Here is a 15,244-nt window from a genome sequence, read left to right on the forward strand (position 1 = left end):
TTCAAAAGTGCAGGAGTTATGGCGAGGTGCAAAGACGTTAGGGCTGCACAATAAATCGCAAAAATGTTGATTTGCGATATTGGCTGATGGAATAATTGAAAATAAATATATCACAACAGGAAGTTCTCAAACCCACTTGAATCACGCTGTGTGGTGGAGCGTAAATAAAGGTATCTGAAGTTATTGGTAGTTAAAGTTAAAGGCTCTTTGGCTACTCAAGTAAAGCTGCCACTATATATACTTGCAGATATTTGTCATTTAAATGGTAGCTTATTCTTATATGCCAGCAGTAGTGGTTTGAAACAGTGGCAGTGGTTACAAACTCCCCAAAATCTGATTAATATCTGATTTCTAGACTTTTAAAATAACTTTAAGGACACGCAAACCGTACAATTTGATTTGAGGGACTATATTCAGCAAGAAATTAAATGATTTAGTTGTTTATATTTCATTTAAAGAATATTTTTGCTCCAAAAATGTAATAATAATCCGATTTTGAGTGTGCATATTATTGTAGCCACTGAAAGCGATGGGCTGCTCTAAAACTTTGGCACTTTTAGCGGCATTTGTACGCTAAAGTGAACTGTGCCAAATTAGCTAGAGGTGCTACAGTCAACAACTTGAATCCTCACGATCATTCCCACTTGGATAGGAAAAATAGATAGTCTGATAGTCATATGAGGTCAGGTTTGTAAGATTTAGCCTTGCAGTGATTCCTGGGGTGTACATATGTATTATTGTGTGTTATTTAGAGCTGTTTGCAACGCTATTTTTAGTGAATTTGCTTGAGTAGAGTCAAGTGGCCCATTACTTTCCATTGTAGTATTTCCCCCTCTAAAAAAATGTTCACTACTTTTTGATGACCTGATCAAAAACATCACAGTGATCATGACAATCAACTCAAAACACGCACAATAAGTAAAATCCTCCAGGTCCCGACAGGTTATCTCCGTTGCGTTGAAGGATGGGTCAAATGTAGAGGCCAGAAAAGCATAAAAAACAGGTTAGCGCTAACATTAGCCTTAGACATATACGCTGGGTGAAGTGTATTGCCAAAGGACACAGTGGCACAAGATCATTCCTTTCCAAATTACTATTAGATTCAAATTCTAGATACTTTGATTTCTTGTCGTTAGCAGCCTTTAATGCCTGCTTTGTAGCCTGGCGTCGAACAGTGCAACAATGAAGTCATCCCCATCTCCTCCCTGTGAACGCCGCTCTTTGAAGCCCCTCCCACTCGCCATCATTAAGAACACAGGGCCTGTCTCTCAGCCTGCTCCCGACGTGTCAAACCAGCTCCAAAACAAAGTCCACACATTTGCATCACAATCTGCGCTCGCTGTCTCCTCTTTGTACTCGTGTCTGTTTGTTTAGGGAACAATAGGAGTTTAACAATGCACCCATGTTTGCTGTACGCGTGCCTAAGAGCATATTTTTACATAATATCTTGCCTCCAAGTGCCCCGCAGACTGGATTAGTGAAGAGGGATTGTGAAGTGAGGAGAACATTAAGGAGAGGTTTGATGATTTAGATCTTAATAGAGGTACTACTGAGCATTGATTGTTGGTTTTAGTAGTGGCCTAGCATTGTCACGATACTAAAATTTGACCGATTCCGATACCACAATAATGAAAAACACTCTTTCTTTAAACAATAGCATGTGATTTGCAACATTAAATGGTAGTACTTTCCTTTATAGTCCCATGTGGCCTTATATCTGTGTAATCTCATCAGTCAGTCGTCCATAGTGGTCCATGAGCGTATACTAGTCTATGTGTCTTATACTTCTTCTGATCAGTCTAAAGCTATTCAGGAAAGGTTAATATCTGTCCTGCGAATGTGACTTTTTAGTATTGATACCTGCTCAAGCGAGTATCTAGTTTCATTACAAGTTTTAGTATCAATTAGTATCAGATTTTTCATACCTTTGACAACTCTAATAGCAACATACATCAGCCTATTTGATTACGTTTTACATTGCCATTAAATATTTCAAAGGCAAATGCACAAATATTGAACCTGATTCCTATTAAATTGTAAATTTTCGCGTTTTTCCACCTTCAAGTCACTCAAAGCACTTTTCATCAAGGAACCACTCACCCATTCACACACATTCATACGCCATTGCACGAAGACACCGCTCTACCGCTTTGTTTATGTCAAGAGCGGGATTCGATGCACATATAGAAATTCAAACATTATGAGACTTTCTGGTCCGACTACGATCAGTAAATAGTCTTTTTCATCAATTTATGTCCTACCACGATTTCGACTGAACCGATATTTGGAAGCAGATCGGAAGAATTTTTCAGTATCGGCTCATTGCAACAGTGTAAATGCCTTGGTGGAGGTCTACGACTTTTCTTAACACCCCCCATATCTAGGTACATCAACATAGTCTAACATACCACAGCAACGCGACAGCACTTTGTTACATAAAAAGTAATATGTCAACTTCTGTGTTCACAACCCATTTATAAACCTATATGTATTTTGTGTAGCTTAGCATAGAACCCTCCACCTCTCCACCGCGTAATGCTATTCATGGCCTCCGTGACTGACACATTAATCAAAGGTACAATCGCGTCTTATCGGACATGATCGAGTACGTGCCGCCATGTCACTAACCCTGACCGCCTAATGCACATTTTATAGTATAATGTTTCAGGCCACGAGTAAACATGAAATCACTTATGGAGATGACAAGGAGCGAGCAGACGGAGAAAAATGCTTGCTAGGCGCGACGTTTCAGCTACAAATGCTTATCGTGGCGTTTTACAAATCCGCCCGGTCCGTGGAGTAACGAAACAATTCAACACGAAGACAGAAGAATGGAGTTCAAGGGGTGTTTCTCATAGGAAACGTCAGCTATGGTGTAGAAGGAACGCGTAGTTGTGATAGTGTATTACTCGTTTTAAAGTAATATTTGTACTACAACAGCTTTCTAGGGTAAAAGTTTTTATGTGTGTTTTTATGTTATGTGGTTAACCATATTTCAAGTGGTTCATAAGGCCAACTAAGATGCTGCTACTTGAAAAAAAAAATGTAACCGAACTTAACTTCAAGCTCCAGTGCATATCATTTCTTCGTATCACTTCTGCTAAGTTAAAGCCAAACAGCGGAACATCCTATGCAAAGTAATAACATCTTCACAAAGACAAGCCAGTGGGGTTCCCAGATCTAGGTCTTTACAATAAGGAAACATGTCTTTGAAACAAAGTCTAACATACTACTACGAACTGGGGCTTTAGGATTCAAAATTACATCTTTATTCTTATTTAAAAGCCTCAATGACACTTTTTAGTTTCAAGAAACTGTATAAAAATTGGAAAAAAGAAGATACACTGCCTTGCCAAAAAAAAAAAAGTCGTCACCAAAAAAAAAAAGGTCACACACTGTAATATTTCGTTGGACCGCCTTTAGCTTTGATTACGGCATGATCGATTTCGCTTCTGCAATGTCACAAGATTTATTTCCATCCAGTGTTGCATAAATTTCTCACCAAGACGTTGCATTGATGATGGTAGAGTCCGAACGCTGCACAAAGCTTCTCCAGCTCATCCCAAAGATTCTCAATGTGGTTAAGGTCTGGACTCTGTGGTGGACAATCCATGTGTGAAAATGATGTCTCACAATTTGAGCCTGATGAATCCTGGCATTGTCATCTTGGAATATGCCCGTGTCATCAGGGAAGAACAAATCCATTGATGGAATAATCTGGTCATTCAGTATATTCAGGTGTCAGCTGACCTCCCTCTTTGATCACAGACTGTTGCTGAACCTAGACCGGAAAAAACTGCAGGAGACTCGTACCTATTTGTTTAGTTAAATCCAGGTGCGACTTTTTTTTGGCCAGGTAGTGTATTTCCCTAGTTGTCTATTGGAATAAGAAGCTTAAAGGCTTGTATAAGCAGCTCTTGAGGTCAAAATAAGTCCGCTGTGTGCCGTCTACATGAAATTTAAAGGGTATTATCATCAGGAAGTGCGGTATTAGAGTGCTAATTGTTGTTAGCATTACCATAAGCTCCGCTCTAGCCTCTGAAAGTGGTGAATAAAGCTTATAAACTCATCACGGGGAATAATTAGGATGCTCAGAATGCATAAGGTAACTGAGGAATAACTTTGGACCACTGCAAACCATTTCAAAGGAACTAGTTCAGTTTTTTGTGTTTTTAAGAGAGTAAAATTCTAGCACGGCGCTTTTGAATGCAGGTGTGGGTTCCATTGTTATCATTAATAGATTGCTTGCGGCGCCTTAGTGGATGTCTTCGGCGATTTTTTCCCTTTCACATTTAATCTCCAAATTCCCAATACTTTTCAGCACTTATTTACGCCTTACAACTTCAAAATGACATTCCACCGCATCCCCCATGTTTTCCGCGACGCTTAGGAATCTCTAGGTTAATATTGCACTTCTCACGCTGCTTTGTTTGCCTTGCTTTATCCGCTCCGGAGATGAAACGAACGCTGTTAAGTCTGCTTTAGCTAGCGCCGCCGTCAACACCAAAGACCCAACTGATAGACACAAAAAGACAGGCTTCAAATTCACAGGAAACCTTCTCTCTTCTCCAATTCTTTGTTTGACAGTGATGGAGAGGCAGTGTGATGTGTTCGAGGGCTCGGCGTTGTGGTGCGTTCAAAGACAACGCGGGTCTGACAACATCATTAGTGCATCCGTGGGTTTGATGCGGGCAGGTGGTGGAGTTGGTGTCTTTTGGAGTTTCTAGGGAGGAGATCAATGCAGGGGGAGGAGGCAATGGGAAAGTGAAGATAAGTCCCTAGACTGAGCTTAAAAAGGCCCAGACTGGTGGTGAGAATGCTGTCTTAAGTGCCCGCTTGAGATCATAGTAGATGCTGGCGTTTTATAGATTTTCTTTTTCACAGCTAAAAGGGGGGTAAGCGCACAGAACTGTCATAGGATTGTAGCACGAAATGGCTTGAGATAATTGCTCGAAAAGGGTGTATGTGAGAATAATGAATCAATAAAATAAATAAAGAAATAAAAAAAAACAGTTAAGAAAACATGTGGGAGTAAGTAAAAAAGTAAAGTAAAAGTAAAAGTAAAAAAGTTTAGAAAAAAGCATTTAGGACCATTAAGTTTTAAAAAGTATTTTTAAAAAAAGTATAAACTTAGATACCATACCTTGAAGAAAATGTGTATGAAATATATATATAAATAAATGCATGGATGTATGTATGTTATTTTTGTACACAATTCACACAAATCTATTTTAGAGGATTCTATCCTATTGTGCAATAGTTGTGAATAATAAGTACAGATAATTTATAATACCCTCATCATTTTAAATTGGCTGGTTCAATGTTTACAACATTATTAAAGTGATTCCAACTGTAGCATTGTCTTCAATAATGAATTTTCAAAAAATTTTGTGGATTTTTATGATTTTTTTTGTTTTGTTTGTTTTTTTGCTACATACAAGTTGAACAGTTTAGGGCTCAAGACTGATCCTTAGGAGAAACCACAATGTTATTACAGTGATTGCTGTTATTGCTAGAATCAACCATACTGATATAATCTGCAAATTAAAATAATTTTAGTTTGTCAGAAATTTTGAGTTGGTCATTTAAATAGTAGTGCAAGGTGAACAATTTAGGGCTCAAGACTGATCCCTGGGGGTGCACCACAAGTAAATTCAGAATATGCAAATTCTCCCATTTTTACATACATGTTGTCTTTAATGAATTTTAATGATTTTTTTTTTTTTTTTCATTTGTTGTGTAGCTACATTTTTCTACCCTATTTAACAATTTAAAATGTTATATATACTATATTATATTTTCAAGGTTTTTGGAGCATTTGGTCCTAAATACATATTCACTGTTAATAATCGAGTCATGTTTGGATAGAAAATCTACTACTAATCTCTTTCAACTAGTCTTTATTCCAACTAAAATCAAAACACAGCTCTCTTTGCAAACCAAACAATAGCGTAATTCCTTTAGCTTGTCTATATTTTGCATTGAAACACATTGGGGGTAAAGACAAGGAGCCAAACCACTCGTGTCGGCCCCTTCTCCACAGAGGGGCCCTGATGAGGTGTTGATTGGCTTTGGGCTCAAGGGCTTTCTCCACACTCTCCAAAAAGTGCCCTATCCCCTGATTAGACTGGAGAGCCCTAATGGTAAATAGGCACAGACACTTCAACATACATTAGAGCACTACTGAGATAGAAGACAAGAGAGGGGGAGTGAGGAAGAAGGAGAAACAGAAAGAGAGAGACAGAAGGGGGGGGGGGGGGTCTATTAAAAGAGTGCAAACATCAAGATGGCGCACAAGGTCAGGGGAGGATGAGTGGAGTAAGTGTCAAGGGAGTCTCTGAACTGAAAGAGCTGCTCTGAATCTGAATCGTTATGTATATATTTTACATTACATTAGCCACACGGTCGTTAAGGGGCTTTTAAAAGTCATGTAAAATATATGTACCTTTTTAATGTCATAATTCTTCCATGCTAAAGGTTTTCCATTGAAAGTAAGATGCTAAATTAATGTAGTTCGAGACGAGGTTCTGGACAATTCAGTGGTGGTGGTTTCACGTAAGTTTTAGCTCTAGCGCAAATGTTAGCTTTATAGATTATACTCATTCATAATTCACAGTTTATTACATTGTTTACTTATTACAGTGAAAAAAAATTGAATCCTCTTTGCAAACATTGCGCTATAGGGTAGTAACTGTGCACAGAATGTAATCAGCTAAAAATATTGGAGGTGTAGGACCAAGGATCACTCGAGATGTGTTGAAAATTTCTGAGTTGTGCGTAAGTAGTCGTTTTTTTATGAGTATTTCCAGTTTGATTTAAAACTATCTGTGAATGATTATGGTCACTTTAAGCAGAAGCAATATGAATCTTTCTGTATGACATCTCTTATCAATATATCCAGCGTTAGCCTAGCTTCACCGTCAGATAAAACTAGCACAGTTCTTTCTAATACTCGACATGTCGTTTGCTGTCTGCCTAACAACCATGTCTGTCCTGCCTCCAACTGTCATTCAAAATTGGGACACATATTTTCGACATGTTTGTTAGCAAGACTGGGGACCCAAGCTGACAGACATACCAGTCGCTATCAACTAGCATGCCCTGCCAAATCTGACAATCACTAACTCTAGCATACATTTTGACATTCAGATCTAAACCCAACAACTATGCACCCGACATGCCCCCTCCGCCATGACATCCCCAACCCGAGACGCCGCATGAATATTTAAGGAGCTTCAGTCTGCATGCGTTCCATATATGTCAGTGTCGGGAGGACTGGGGACACACGGAGGTCTGGGTTCATGATTGTTTGTCGCGGCGGGTTGAGAAGCAGGGCAAGGGGCTCGCAGAGGTTCAGGTGTGTGTGTGTCGCAGCGGGTTGAAAAGGAGCGTAGGGAGCTCACGGAGGCTAGGGTGTGTGATTGTGTGTTACAGTGACTAGAGAAGGAGGGCAAGGGGCTCACGGAGGTTCAGGTGCGTGTTTGTGTGTTACGGTTGGGGATGGGTTGAAGCGGAGGTGGGCTCGAAACGGCCATCTTCATATATCATGGAAGCGGCTCGTAGCCTAGAGCACTGGTTCTGTCAAGTGTGTGTGATGAGACTTCTCCACTCTCCCCCTCCCTCCAGCTAGCCCACATCCAGACCCGCCCCCACGTCGGTGTGTGTGCGTGGGTGAAGAGGGGGGTAGGTAGGAGACGTCTTCTGAAAGCAGGTCAGTGGAGTAGGTTGAGAAGGAGGACGCTCGCCACTTGAGCAGGGTTTTGACCAATGAGCATGAGGCGACAGTAGCATGTTTTTGCGAGTGTTTTTGAAGTGTTTGGAAATTGCAGTTCTTGTCTTTGCCCTTTTTCTCAAGAACATAAGAGGATAATAAAATGTCCCTTTGCAGATAGAAACGTTAGACCCCTGCAATTTAATAGAAGACATGAAGAAAAATATGTCTAGAGGCAAAGATGAATGATACGTCTTGGCCAAGGAAACAACAACAGATTGAACCGCCAACTTTTGCGTTAATGGACAATTCTAATAGCAAGATCATTATCTTAGACCTTTACAAGCTTTAATTATAATGTTTACTTCTGAAATACGTTTTAATTTGAAATATATTTGTTGCATACTATCTGCCAACAGCTTGGATATAGGTTTGATTTGTAACTAATGAATCCAACTGCTACCTGCCGTCTGCTCCTCAAAACCCATCATTGAACCATAACAACAAATTGGCATCGCTACATCGCCTCTTACACTAATTTAGCTCATCCCTGTTGAAATGCAGCCACACGTAAAGGGTTAACGACTCTGCCGGTGACGCCTGGTTTCTCCGCGGGCAGTGCATGATGGGTAAAAGCCACACCCCCGCGGCGTCTGACAAGAGAGCACGGCCGATCGCCACGGGAGACCTGCCACGGTTCATGTTATGGATTGGAACGTAACAGGGACACATGGACTAGCGTTTTGTCTGCGTTTTCTTTAATTGGTACAACACAAAAAATAAGGCAGTGTTTCTCAATCTCTCAAGTGGTACAACTAAGGTACTTAAAGCTCCACTGTGTACCTTTTTTGACCATAAAAATAGACAAAAACATTGAGGAAAAAGTTAAAAATATGGACGCTTTATTAGACTGAGAAATATACCGAAACACATGTCCTTACTGTGAATGAGCTTGCATGTCCACAAACTTAACTCCTATTTGTTCGCAAGAAGGGCCTACTCCGTCTTGTTTCCATGGAAATGCTGCTCCTCTGGCTATAATATTCCACAGTACAGCATAAAACTCATTTATCTCCATGGACAAACTTACGAATAGGGATGGAACATTTGGAACATATGATTTGGACAAAAAAACTGCTGGTGTGTTACATCTCTTGCGAAGTTCCAAAAAGCAGTTCTACAATCATCCTAAAATTATAATTAAAAAGGCCAAAATTGTGGAATACTTATCATTTATTTATTATGAATTGTGTAAAAACCTTGTCTTGTCTGTTTCTCATGGACCTAAGTTTCCTAGGCATCGAAATTGCGTCTCATCTTGCCCCTGGTTATGATTTTAACTTTGTATTTCCATAGAATCATGCATGTGACCTGCCATCTCCATAATGTTACTCAGAGTAGCTTTAAATATATACAGTTGGATGATTAAAAATGTTTGTGGTATGTTTACTTTGACGACGTTTAAATCAAGGCTCAAAACGGTTCTGTTTAGCCGCGCATATGACTGAAAGGTTTTTATTCTGTGCTCTTCTCTTTTAATGCTAATTTTTACAAAGATTATTTATGTTTTGATGCATTTGTATTGTGATTTTAATGTCTTTCTTGTTCTGTAAACCACTTTGAACCACTTTTACACTAAACTTGCCTTGCCTAAAGAAAGAGGAATCTCAGTAAATTAGTGTAAAATACAATTGAATATTCCATTTGAAGTTTTTTTTTGTTTGTTTATTTTATTACTCTTTTCAAATAATTACATTTTTTATTTATCTCAGTGATTTTTTTCCCCCATATTTATTTTGTGCACCTATTTTTGTCAAGTTAAATTAAAATGTCTAGATAATTAATGAGAAGAGTAATGCATGATCTGACTCCAAACAGGTAAGAAGCCAAAGCCGTAGATACGCAGTAAATCACATCCACGTGCTCATAAAATCATTTGAATAAATCATTAAACGCATTTCCATGAAAAAAAAGCATACATATTTTCACACCGTGCTCCCTTTTCTTACCGAGATGCAGCGTTCTCATTAAATATTGATCGTCTTATGTTTTCCATCTGTCGACAGTTCTCTGGTACATATTTTGTTCCTGTTTAGCCAAAGTTTTGCAGCTCCAAAAAGTGTCAAAAACTAACATTTAAAACTTAAAAAGGTGAACATAGCAGGTTTTGGTTGGGTTTTGAAGCGAGAAAGTGCTAATGAAAATGTGCTAGGGGGTCAGGAGGGAGTTATTGTACGCCTGTTAAAAAAGTGCAATGTTTTGGAAAAGTGCTGTGAAGCAAAAGGAAAAAAGAGATTGGGTTTAAAGCCATTGTCTCCTGTAGCAAGAATTTTGAGAAAAAAGTGAAAAAAAAAATTTAAGACAAAAAAACTGCTTAGTATGGCCAAAAAAAAAGGAAAAAACTCTAAATGTATTTTTGAATATTGTATTTAGGTATATATTAGATTGATATTGTGTGACTATATTGATACACTGATATTGTATTTCAATATCAAGATTTTATCATTTTCCAGATTTTTTTACTTACAGTGGTGGAAGAAATACTCAATTTTGTGCCGGAGCAAAAAATAAAAAAAAACAAAAAAAAAAAACAACAAAACAAACTATCAGAAGAAAAAACTTGAAAAAAAAAACACTTGAAGAGTAAAAAGTGTAGGATTTTGCGTAGATTTTGAGATCTAATAAAGCTTCAAATGTAGTGATTTTAACAGAAACAACAGATTTTTATTTTTCTTAACTGTTTTTCTTTGTATATTTTTGTTTGCTCAAAATACGAACGTGTCAAAGTCCTCAGCATTTTGAGCAGGTCGAAGACAATGAAAAAAATGTAGTGGAGTAGAAAGTAAAGAAACCTGAATATCTACTTAAGTAAAGTACAGTTCACTAAAATGCATACGTAAGTGCAGTATTTTACTACTTTTACTTTGTTAAGTTCCACCACTGTTGACTTGTTGCAGGGTTTTTCTGTCAGTGGAAATATCGCACAACAATTTCAAAAAATTCTGGCCAACAATGGTAAAAAATTGAAGCTAGACATAAACATCCCAAACCACAAATATTACTGGAGTCATTTCCGCAACAAGCCGACTGACTTCCGGGTTGGAAAATTGCCAAGCACAACGAGGTAGGAGCCGATTCCCACATGCCTCTTTTCACTACGTTATTGTCACCACAACGAATGGGGCACATATTGTTTGGGTCTCCTATGCAATTTTCTTTCATTTGCGCTAAAACGGCTACGCGACGCTGCCGAATCCTACATGTATCACCGATTAAGAAAGTAAAACTGGAGAATGAAATGCGTACGTCAGAACGGGAGTGTATCGGGGACGATGAAAACGGTGGTAGAATGGCATGATGACGTCTTAAATACAGGAGTGTAAGATTACTCAAAACATGCACGAATCATTCTAAATACAAGTTTCGCTAGCAAGAACCACGCCACAACAACAGCATACGATAAAGACATTTATTGATATAGAGGCTGGGTAGAGACTTACCCTGCCGATTCAGGACCCCTTCGTTCTGTAGATGGTGACGTCTTCGGGCTGAAAGATGAACAAGAGCCACAGAATGGGAGGGACAGACAGACTGTGGTGCTGGGATAAGCTTATGTGTAAATAGGGCTTCTGGGTAATTAGAGGCGTAGTTGAGGTGAGCTGTGGGTCGCTGGAGAGGAGCAGGAGGAGGCTGAGGCGTGATCCTGCTCTTAAATCTTAGTCAATCACCTTAACTCTATATAACAACTCATCCAATAAGACCTTTTTACCAGGCTGAAGTATGGCCATCTCAAAAAAACTACTTTTAATGGGTCATTGTCTCCGCACTGCACGTATGAACTGGCAAAATCACACTTCTCCCTGCGTTCCAATTCTCCTCAAAAGCAATCTATAAGTACTTACCCGCTACGGAAATTAGCTGCTCGGCTGGCTGGAGGATGGCGAAAGGCTCCTATGTATCTCCAACAATTGTATTCCTCGATCATTTCTGCTCCTCTACGGGCCAAACGGCACCATAAGTCAGCTCATTATGGTGTGATTACATTTGAGAGTATAGTGAGTTGTAGCGTAAGTGTTTCGGCCCCTGTGGGATGGTCGATGCTAGATTAAAAAGCGGGTTTCTGGAGACCGGAGGAGATCGGATCGGAGCGGAGTTTGCGTCCCCGATGGCCACCGACATGATGAGGTACAATTGTCAACGGGATGAGGGGAACTATGTCTGGGAAAATGAAAGATCCTTGCAGAGATAGGAGGAAGTTAAAGGGAAAGCAGTGTAAAAGCGCATAGGGGTATAGGGATGTTAGTGTGTTATAGTGGAAACAGAATGTCATTAAAGCTTAGTTTGGGGTTTTCTACGACTGTTGACTTAGGAGAAATGTAGAATTTTATACTTTTTATTAAACTGTAGTAGCTCTTTCATGTTTTAGATGTGTTTTGAGCCACTCACGAAAGGTTCCAAAGGTTGTGTTGTCATCTGCATAACCTCTACAGGTCGAGGTATCGGGCTTTAAAACTCACACCACTGTTATACTAAGGTGGGTGAAGTGTCTTGCGTAAGGACAGAATACTTATCCATCTCCATGAAGACAAGTACGTGACAGCATCAGACCAAGTTACACGTCAGATATGTGGAGAGGCAACCCCGGTCACAGTAAGAATTCATGTTTTTCAGCCCATTTTAAGCAATAAAATAAGTGTTAATTATTGTTATTATTTGGGTAATGACCAAAAGGACAAGCGGCTGAAATGGGCTTCCTCTACAAAGTGAGTGAGGAGCTTGGTCACACGGGAGGAGCACGGACTAGAGCCGCTGCTCCAACACGTCGAGAGAAGCTAGCTGAAGTGTCTCATCTGTTCTGGATGCCTCCTGGACGCCTCCCTAGGAAAGTGTCCCACCGGGAGGAGGCCCCTGCGGGAGACCCAAGACACACTACAGGGACTATGTTTCTCGGCTGGCCTGGGAACGCCTTGGGGTCCGACTGTAGGAGCTGGAGGACGTGTCTGGGGTGGGGGAAGTCTGGGAGTCCCTGCTTAGACTGCTGCTTCCGCGACCTGGCCCCAGATAAGCGGAAGAAAATGGATGGATGGATATTGTTATTATTATTTAACTCATGTAAGATAAATATGTTTAATGCCATACTGTGGATCAATCGAGGCAAAGCAAAACCTGTGCTCACCTGTGCTCTCTGTTCTTCTTCTGTCAGACCAAAGATTGCACACTGTCAGACAGCAGTAACATAGATAGCATCTAGTGGTGATGTGTGAGAATACAAGGGGCAAATCGGTCAGTCTAATTATAGGCGGCAGCTTTAAAGTCCATACACCTTAACCAAATTTGTTCAGATCCTTTCAGTAATAAAATTGCCAACAAACTTCAAAGTGAGCTATTTTTAAACCTCTATCTAATTAAAACATGTCTTCTTTGTTTTACATGGGCAGAAAAGACAAAAAGCATGTTTACTTTTACCAAAAGAAAGAAAAGACAGTTCCACTTTGTTTTCGTTTCTTTGAACATTCTTCAGCACAAAATCTCCACAAGAAAAAGTTATTGCTACAGTTCTGTAAGCCTGTATCACAAGGCTGTTATCTCAATACCTTTTTAAATTGACTTTCTAAGGACAATATTTGGCGCATGGGTTGGGCTGGACACATATGCCGCACAGAACGCTTCACGGACCGAGTAGTGGCCTGTCATTTAAATTCAAGGCCAGCGGTGTCCGAGCAGTCGCTGTAAAAATCAATGCCTCCACTCATCTGTGCTTTTTGTGGCTGTTCTAAAGACACCTCTGTTCCCCTCCTCCAAAGTGGCTCTTATAGTGTTTGTATGGGGGAATTGTCCAGGGAAAACATCATACGCATAGAATACACACATTTCAGTCATGTGCATAATATCTGTTTATATGTATAGTGAGTGTTGGAAGGACAGAAAAGAAAACATGAATGTAGCTGCTATCTCCTGCCACAAAATCCGGTTTCATTAGCGGTTTATGTTGCGTAGTTACTCGAAGCTGTATTGAAAAAGCACTATTTTTTTCCTTTTTAGCATTGATTTACTCACAATTAGCCATGTATATTCCGTACTTTTATATTATAACCCTCAAAATTAGCTTCTTACATAGTTTTTTTGTCTTTTAAGGCAAAAAAAACCATGGGAAAGCTAAGTGCATGCGTTCATACACCAGTAGAGTCTATTTGGGCGTCGTAAATGAAGTGTCTTGCTCATGAACAGTTTGCAACACCACTACTTGAACTACTAACTTTCAAAGGAAAAAAGCAGGCCTACTCGGAGATATTTGCTTGAAAGAATAGCTTATAACTTTTAAAGCCGTATCATGTCACTTTTTACGCAAAAATTACACAAAAATTAAAGATTTTTAAAAATGTATATGATATATAGCGCTAAAAACATGCATTCTTATTGTGCGCTGGCTTGCATCTCCACAAACCTGACTACTTTTAGCCTCCTTTTGCTTGTTTCCATGGATGTGTTGTACGTGAATGTATGATATTCAACAGTACGGCATGAAACGTATCTGTCTCCATGGAGAATGTTCCAAAATACGGTTTTAAATCTGTATTCTATGGATTTGTGCAGGTGACACGCCACTTCCAGAAAGTTGTACGGTGCTGATTTAAACATTCTTTCTTTGTTACGGCACTTTTCTCAACAACATTTTTATCTTGTAATGTTTGTTAGCTTGACCTACACGTTAGCTTCCATTCATCCGCTCCTCTCGCTCTTTAGCGCTGTCATACTTTCTCTCGACTGTAAAGCTGTTGGTTCTTTAGAGATAAGACGGGGACCGCATTGGAGGGATGACTGGAGGGGTGGAGTAGTCTGCCGCGTATAGCCAAAACGGTCACGCACTGCTAGCTTGTGCCATGTTAGCCCCTATCTCTACACCGCACTGACCCGCTACACCGACTAGCTAGCCTTATCTGCGCCTCCCTTGGCTTCTTCCTCCCTTCTCCCTACGGATGTTGCGCTAGCGAAAACACTTCGTCCGAGATATAGGTAGGGTCACAAAGCGGCGCTATCAGGACTGGACACTGTCAGGCTCGCGGTCATTGCGTGTATAATTTTTTTTTTTTTTGGAAGCTAAGATTGCTAACCCTGCGGCGTTTCATAAAGTCATAGCAAAACAGTCATAAGGAGATTAATTGAAGTGGTAGTCGCAGGTACAAGTAGCTCATTTCTATGCAGCCTAAAGCTATACACCAACAGATGCTAGGCTAACACACAATGGTATTAATACATATTGAAGGCGGCAGAAGTCTTATCCGGATAATCCAAATTTACATACGGCACTTCCGTTTGGGTTAGCGACAATAGCATTAGCTCCCCTTGTGTGGCTTTTACCATGCAAATAACCTCAACATTAGCGGTATTGTCCACAGAAAGGAGAGCAAGAAGTCAAATGCAAATATAGGGCAGGTTTCAAACAATGTGAAATGGAACACCTTTTCTATAGTTAATATTATATTGTATTTTTATTACATTTTTAATACGCCCAAGTACATAATCAACGCATAT

Source organism: Periophthalmus magnuspinnatus, chromosome 2, assembly GCF_009829125.3.
Source record: "Periophthalmus magnuspinnatus isolate fPerMag1 chromosome 2, fPerMag1.2.pri, whole genome shotgun sequence".
Classification (NCBI taxonomy): domain Eukaryota; kingdom Metazoa; phylum Chordata; class Actinopteri; order Gobiiformes; family Gobiidae; genus Periophthalmus; species Periophthalmus magnuspinnatus.